Raw genomic sequence first — 9124 nt, 5'->3', positions numbered from 1 at the left:
GCAAAAATTCTCCTTGGCACGCTAGTTTTCTGGTTTGGCATGACCTGTGAGTCGACTCATGAGTCGACCCACAAGGCATGAGTCGACTCATGAGTCGACCCCTGCTAATTGAGCCAAGAAATTCCAAAAAGCATTCTCTGGTTTTTGCAACAGAGGTCGACTCATGAGTCGACCCCTGAAGCATGAGTCGACTCATGAGTCGACCCCTGTGACGGGAAATGTCAGCAACGGCTATTTTTTGCCCATTTTAATTGCCATTTATGCTTCCTAAAAATCCTCTAACGGCTCTTTATCTGCCTAAATTGTTTTCTCTTGCTTCTAATGCCACAAAATGCTTAATTTGATGAAAGAAATTGCAGATTAAATAGCGGATCAAACGTGAAATCAAATGTGAAGAGAAAAGGAGAAAAAAGAGAAGAACAGAAGAGAGGATCCGAAATTTGCAAGAAAAAGCCTGAGATCAACGAAATATCCATAGAGAAAAAGAGAGAGGATCCACAATATACCAGAGAGATTGTGAAAGAGAAAAGGAAGATCTTTCAAGGAGAGAATTCTTCACGCCTATCGTTTCAACCTTGATCTAGAGATCGTTCAAAGCTTTCAAGAGATCTTCAATCAACAATCAACCTCTTCTCAAGCGTTCAACCGTTCATTCATCTTGAGAAAATCTGAAAAAGGGGTTCTTCATTTGAGTAAAGCTTTTATTGTTATATTTGCTCATTTAAGGAGCTGTTATTGTATTCATCTGTGCTCTAAATATTCTTACTCTTTGTGAGTTTTTGCTCTTGTTTTTGGAGGATTTCCAAAACAAGAAAGGTTGATCCGAACCTGAAATCGGAGTGTTTTGGGTTTGCTTGTACCCGGGAAACAAGTGTTCTAGCTTGGGATAGCTAGGGTCGGAGTTTCCGACGTCTTGTATTCTAGCTTGGGATAGCTAGTGTCGGAGTTTCCGACGTTTTGTATTCGGGTTGAATACAAAGGATAGTGGATTGAAATTCCAAGTGGATCTTGGGGAGTGGATGTAGGTGCAAGGTTAGCACCGAACCACTATAAATCCTTGTGTTTGTGGTGTGCTTTATCGCTTTATCTTATTTCTTTATTATATCCTTGCAATACTACTTTAGGTAATTAATATTGATTTAAAGCCATTGTTTTGTTCTTCATAAGTTATTTGTTGGGCTTAAAATTTTTAGAAACCCAATTCACCCCCCCTCTTGGGTTGCATAGCTGGGCAACAAGTGGTATCAGAGCCAGTGCTCTAGCCCTTCTTTGATCTAACAATCAAAGAGCCAAAGATCTATGGCAACCCATGTTGGAACTTCTCTAGCTGAGGGGCAATCAACAAACCGACCTCCACTTTTCAATGGGTCTAATTACACCTATTGGAAAGCTCGGATAAAGATTTTCATACAAGCACTCGACTATGATATGTGGAGTATCATAGTGAATGGTCCTCACACACCCACCAAGATTATAGATGGTGAGGAGTCAACCAAATCCGAGAAAGAATGGGATGAGGTTGACAAGAAATTGGCACAATTAAATGCCAAAGCTATGAATGTTCTTTATTGTGCACTAGATGCTAGTGAATTTAATCGCATTTCTACTTGTGCATCTGCTAAAGAAATATGGAATAGGTTAGAAGTCACCCATGAGGGAACAAATCAAGTAAAAGAGTCTAAAATAAACATGCTTGTACATAAATATGAATTGTTCAAAATAGAGCATGATGAGTCCATAACTGCTATGTTTACTCGTTTTACTGATATAATCAATGGTTTAAAGAGTCTTGGCAAATCTTATACTAACAGTGAACTTGTAAGGAAGATTCTCAGGTCACTGCCAAGAACTTGGGAAGCCAAGGTGACTGCCATCCAAGAAGCAAAGGACTTGAACACTCTACCTCTAGAAGAGCTTCTTGGATCCTTGATGACTCATGAACTTAGCATGATGCAACATCAAGAGGATGAAATCAAAAAGAAAAGAACCATTGCCCTCAAATCCACAACTTCACCTGATTATGAAACAGATGACTCTGAAGATGAAGATCAGGATGAGGAGATGGCTCTCATCACCCGAAAATTCAAGAAGTTTCTAAGAAAAAGAAACAGGGGATGAAAAGAAATTTACAAAAGGGGATCAAAGCATAGAAAAGGAGAAAGATCAAACCCCTATATGCTACGAGTGCAAGAAGCCAGGACATTTCAGATCCGAATGTCCTCAATTGAAGAAAGGTCCAAAAAATTCAAAAAGAAGGCAATGATGGCGACCTGGAGTGCGAGTGATGACTCAAGCTCCTGACGAGGAAACCTCAACCGAACAAGCCAATCTGTGCCTGATGGCACATGAAAATGAGGTAACTTCTGAATCCACTAGTGAATTTACTTTTGAAGAATTGCATGAAGCTTTCTATGATTCAATTGATGAATTAAAGAAACTAGGGAAGAAAAACAAAGAGCTGAAATTGGAAAAATCAGTCCTTAGTGAAACAAGCTGAAATTCTTTCAATTGAAAAATTCACATTGATTCAAGAAAATCAAAACTTTAAGGATGAAATTAACAGGCTGAAATCTATAGTAGATAAGTTCACCTTAAGTTCAAACAAGCTAAATATGATCCTTGATAATCAGAAAGCTATATATGATAAGGCTGGACTTGGTTATAAACTCCTGAAGAAACAAAAATTTTTGAAGGATATTTATGCAAATTATTCAAGCAAAAAGCCTACAAATATTACTTGTTTTAAATGTGGAAGAATAGGACATAAATCATACACATGTCTTATTAACAAATATGCAAACACAAAGAAAATATGGGTTCCAAAAGGAACCATTCTGACTAACCTGAAAGGACCCAAGAAAGCTTGGGTACCTAAGACAGAAACTTGATCTGTGCTTGCAGGTGTGTCTAGCATCCCAAGAAGAAACAGGAAATGGTATCTTGACAGCGGATGCTCGAGACACATGACTGGTGATGAATCACAATTCATCACGCTTGATGCTAAGGATGGAGGGATGGTCACCTTTGGAGATAATGGCAAAGGAAAGATCATCGGGATAGGTAACATTGGTATCACTCCCTCCAAATACATTGAGAATGTTTTACTTGTTAAAGGTTTAAAGCATAACTTACTCAGCATTAGTCAATTCTGTGATAAAGGGTATAAAGTAAGTTTTGAATCAACTGTATGCATTGTGACGAGTCCTATTAACGATGGCATTAAATTTATAGGACATAGGCATGGCAATGTTTATATGGTAGACTTGAATGATTTAACTAAATTAGACATGCAATGCCTAGTTTCCTTAAATGCTAAAATAAATGAGACTAGTTGGCTGTGGCATCGTAGACTTGCACATATTAGCATGCATTCTCTTTCAAAATTAATAAAAAGGATTTAGTTCTCGGTTTGCCAAAATTGAATTTTGAAAAGGATAGAATTTGTGATGCATGCCAATTAGGTAAACAAACTAGAGTGTCATTTAAATCCAAAAACACTATTTCAACTTCTAGACCTTTAGAGCTCTTACATATGGATTTATTTGGACCAACTAAAACCACTAGTCTAGGAGGAAAATGATATGGATTTGTAATAATTGATGATTACTCTCGTTTTACTTGGGTTTTCTTTTTAGCTCACAAAAATGAAACTTTTCAAATTTTCACGAAATTTCATCGAAAAGTCACTAATGAAAAAGGGTTTTCAATTCAAAATATTAGAAGTGATCATGGAACAGAATTTGAAAATCATGACTTTAAAATTTTTGTGATGAAAATGGAATTGGCCACAACTTCTCTGCTCCTAGGACACCCCAACAGAATGGGGTAGTTGAAAGGAAAAATAGAACCTTAGAAGAAATGGCCCGTACCATGCTCTGTGAAAGCAACCTTCCAAAATATTTTTGGGCGGAAGCTATTAACACAGCTTGTTATATTTTAAATCGTGCTTTAATAAGATAATTTTTAAAGAAAACCCCCTATGAACTTTGAAAAGGAAGAAAACCAAATATTGCCTATTTTCATATTTTTGGTTGCCGATGTTTTGTATTAAATAATGGCAAAGAAAAACTTGGTAAATTTGATGCAAAATCAGATGAAGCAATCCTTCTAGGTTACTCCTCCACTAGTAAAGCATTTAGAGTGTTCAACAAAAGAACCTTAGTAGTTGAGGAGTCCATACATGTTGTCTTTGATGAATCTAACGATCCTCCTTCAAGGAAGAATGAGGGTGTTGATGATGCAGATCCACTAATAGAAGGTATGAAGGAGATCACTCTGAAAGATTCAGCAACTCCAGAAGACAAGGATCAAGAAGATGAACAAAATGAGAAAGGTGAAGAAATTCAAGAACAACCTCAAGGTACAAATGACTTACCCAAGGAATGGAGGTATGTTCACAACCACCCTAAGGAATTAATTATCGGTGATCCTATGCATGGGGTAAAAACACGTTCTTCACTTAGAGATGTACTTAATCATTGTGCTTTTGTATCTCAACTTGAACCTAAAATTTTGAAGAAGCTGAAAATGATCATAACTGGATTAATGCTATGCAAGAAGAACTCAGTCAATTTGAAAGAAATAATGTTTGGACCTTAGTGAAAAGACCTAAAGATTATTCAATAATTGGCACAAAATGGGTCTTTAGAAACAAGTTAGATGAGCATGGAAATGTAATTAGAAATAAAGCAAGACTGGTTGCTAAGGGATATAATCAAGAAGAAGGAATTGATTTTGATGAAACCTTTGCACCTGTTGCTAGATTAGAAGCCATTAGACTTCTACTTGCTTATGCTTGCTTTATGAAATTCAAACTATTTTAAATGGATGTTAAAAGTGCATTTTTAAATGGATATATTTCTGAAGAAGTATATGTAGAACAACCCCCAGGATTTGAAAATCATGCTTTTCCCAATCATGTCTTTAGATTAAATAAAGCTTTATATGGTCTAAAACAAGCACCTAGAGCATGGTATGAAAGGCTAAGCAAATTTCTACTAAATAATGATTTCTCAAGAGGCAATGTAGACACAACCCTATTTATTAGAAGAAACCAAAATGATATGCTAATTATACAAATTTATGTTGATGACATAATTTTTGGGTCTACTAATGAATCCCTTTGTCAAGACTTTGCTAAGCTTATGCAGGGAGAGTTCGAGATGAGCATGATGGGAGAACTCACTTTCTTTCTCGGACTCCAAATCAAACAATCAAAAGAGGGAATCTCCATCACCCAAAGCAAGTACACCAAGGAACTACTCAAAAGATTTGGAATGGAGAACTGCAAACCTATTGGCACACCAATGAGTCCCTCAAGTAAGCTTGACAAGGATGATGAAGGTAAAAGCGTAGACTTAAAATACTACAGAGGTATGATTGGCTCATTATTATATCTAACTGCAAGTAGGCCTGATATCATGTTTAGTGTTTGCTTATGTGCAAGATATCAATCTAATCCTAAGGAATCTCATTTGAATGCTCTTAAAAGAATCCTTAGATACTTAAATGGTACACAAACTATAGGATTATGGTACTCTAAGGACTCACAAATTAATTTGTTAGGATATTCTGATGCTGATTTTGCTGGATGTAAATTAGATAGAAAAAGCACAAGTGGAACTTGCCAATTTCTTGGAGTTAACCTAATCTCATGGTTTAGCAAGAAACAAAATTCGGTGGCACTGTCTACGGCTGAGGCCGAATACATTGCAGCCGGAAGTTGTTGTGCTCAAATCTTGTGGATTAAGCAACAACTCGAAGATTTTGGAATCAAACTTAATGAAACTCCAATAAAATATGACAATACAAGTGCCATAAATCTATCTAAAAATCCAATACAACACTCAAGATCTAAACATATTGAAATAAGACATCATTTCATAAAAGAGCATGTTCAAAACAAAAATATAATTCTTGAATATATTAGCACTGAAAATCAATTAGCTGATATCTTTACAAAGGCCCTTAGTGAGGATAGATTCTGTGAAATTAGGAGAAATCTAGGAATTCTAGATCCATTTGCCTAAACTTCTCTTAATTATTATCAAATATTCTTAGAGCTCAATTTCCAACAACTATCCTGGTTTCAAAAGCTCAGTTTTATCACTCTAAAAACTTATCATTGAGCAAAATTCCTTCTCCCAAAATTTTGATTTTTTTTGGAATTTATTTGCATTTTTCCTGATTTTCTGAACTTCATGAGTCGACCCCCATGAGTCGACTCAATGGCAAACTTGTAAATCCCACCAACTTCCATCGGGTTCATTGTTTTTAAAACGGGAAACCCTGTTTATGAGATGACTCATCTTCTCGTCGTCTTCCTTCCGAAAGCCGTCCTCTCCAACTCTTTTTGCTCCAAATCCAAGGATCAATTCTGAGGCAATTCTCCCTCATTCTCTCCACCAAAAATCGCCTCCTTGAAAAGGATTTTCTGTGCTTTCTCGCATTGCTTGGCGTGGTTGGAACGTGCCCTAGAACTTCACCGTTCATTCAAAATCCACTTCTTTTCTCCACCAAAATTCTTCTTTACTCTTTTGTGATCCCTCCTCCACTGAATTCAAGTCTTCTTGTCTGTTACTTTATTGGATATGGCTCCAAAGATGAAACTTCCCCAAAGGAGGAAATCAATCCGAGAGCCTGAGGAAATTATCCGAAAGAAAAGGCATGCTCAGTCTTTCACTGTTCCCAATCCAGTTTCAGTACCTGCTCAAGGTCCCTCTCAATCCTCCATAAGCCCCAGTGTAAATCTTCTTTCTGATAGAAAAGTAGAAATCGGGAAAAATATAGATTTTCGGTTCTTTGAGAAAGAAGGCTTTACTTTTGCTACCAAGATCAAAAATCAAGGATGGAACTTTATTGCTCTCTTAAGGAAGTCACCTATGTTGATCTAGTCAGAGAGTTCTACCAGAACCTAAATTATGGAAACGGGTCTGTGACTTCAACTGTAAAGGGGATTGACATCTGTTTGGATTCTAGGATATTGGGAGAGATACTTCAGTTGCCTAGTGAAGGATACTCATATATGGAACTCCCAATTAAAGAAGAAGGGATCAGAATTATCTTAGGAGAAGATTTTTCAGGAAGTTTAAACAGATTGGAAGCAAAGCTACTGTCCATTGAGATGAGGGTCCTGCATCAGATTGTGACAAAACTATTCTTTCCTAGGAGTGGTAGACATGACTTACTATCTGGCAGAGATGTATGTGTCATGTTTCATATCATCACTCAGACCCCCCTAAACCTCCCTGCACTTATGATAGAGGCCATGAGAGAAACTTTGAACAGATCCAAGGCACACTTGCCTTATGGTATGGCCCTTACTAGAGTATTTAGGAGGTTTGGAGTTAGCTGTGAGGGGGAGACACCTATCAAGCTCTCACATGTGGACACTTTCAACCAACACAGCCTGCACCGAATGGGAATTACAAAGACTGTTGGTGGTTGGATCAAGGGCTCAGAAGAAAGAGCTGAGGAGAGAGCTGAGGAAAGAGCTGAAGACAGAACTGAAGGCAGAGTAGAAGAAGAAGGTCCATCTTCTCCTGTACATGATTTCAGGGCAGCTTCACCAGATACCCAGTTCATTCCTGATACTGAGGCTGGCCCTTCTGAGTTTACTAGGATGCCCACACCAGTGTATCAGCCAGAGAGCAGAGCACCTCCATCAGAGTTCAGACTGGCTGATGATCAGATCGAGCATATATCTCAGCGTGTGGCTTCTTTGCTGTCTAGCCAGTGGAGTAGTACTTCTTTTGCACCTGGAGCTACTTCTTCTGATCAGACCATTACTCCTCACATCTCTACTATATTTCAGATGATTTCAGATCAGTCCGTCAGGATACAGCAGCTTGAGGATACAGTCTGGAGACTTACTGGCAGAGTTCTTGACTTGCAGGGGCAAGTTCTTGCATTGGCCCATCCCCAGCCACAGGAGTCTACTATTGAGGTCACAGACCTCACTGCAGAGGCTGGAAGGCTCAGAGGAGCATTAGAAGGTGGATATGAGCTACTGAGGAAAGAGATCAGAGGATCGAGTGAGCATGCTACCACCCAGTTCACTGCTCTACTTCAATCTGTTTCCAGAGCACTGAACGTACTTGATTCTATCAGACTCATGGTATCAGCCCTAGTATCTCAGCGTTCTCAGCCACCCAGTTCATCTCGTTCTCCTGCTCGTGCAGCACTTCCACTCGTGGCAGAGGCAGACGGGGTAGAGGACGCACTTCTGATCCATCATCTCCTCACCCTATATCTGATGACTCTGATCATTGACTTATCTAGATCTTAGGAGTTAGTATCTTGTTCTAGGATCTATACCTTGGGGCCATGTATTGACATTTAGCTGGTTGAATTTTATGTATTGAAACAATTATGATATTAATGAAATCATCTTTTACCTATATCTTTGTAATGATTATATTTTGGTTATATTTCAATCTCTGATACATCTATTGAAATATTATCTTCTCCTTGTTGTTGTTTGCGATTGATAATTGCTATATTAAGGGGGAGCAAACATCTGTGAAAAACTCTAAAGAGGAAGAAATTAAAGAATATTTCAAAAAAAAAAAAGAAAAGAAAGAGTTAACTATGTTTGATGATGTCAAAAAGGGAGAGAAATTAAAATTAAACAAAAATTGAAATTAGACAAAAAGCAAAACCCTAAATTATGAGAAAAAGGAGAAAAATTAAATTAAAACAAATATTAAGAAATTAAACAAATATTGAAGAAATTAAACAAATATTGGAGAAATTAGACAAAAACAAGGATTGAAAGATTAAACAAAACTTTGAGAAATTTTGGTATCAAAATTTGGTATCAGACAGAACTTTAACAAAAAGTTATCCATCAAAAGCAAAATCATGAGTACAATGCAAATAAGTATTTTTTTTATATATAAGCTCTGATATTCAAACTTGCTTTTGAAATTTTACTCACCTTGATACATCAATAAGAAATTTGTTTTACTCTGATACATCCTACAATTTCTTTCAACTTGATCTGATACATGATAAATTTGATCCGATACAGTGTGAAGGTTTCTCTAATATATTATAACATTTGCTCTGATACTGTATGAAATTTTCTCTGATACAATAAAAATTTTCTTGCTCTGATACATTA

Source organism: Elaeis guineensis, chromosome 15 (genome assembly GCF_000442705.2).
Source record: "Elaeis guineensis isolate ETL-2024a chromosome 15, EG11, whole genome shotgun sequence".
NCBI classification, from domain to species: Eukaryota; Viridiplantae; Streptophyta; class Magnoliopsida; order Arecales; family Arecaceae; genus Elaeis; species Elaeis guineensis.
The sequence above is the reverse complement of the archived record's forward strand: the minus strand, read 5'-3'. Positions refer to the sequence as shown.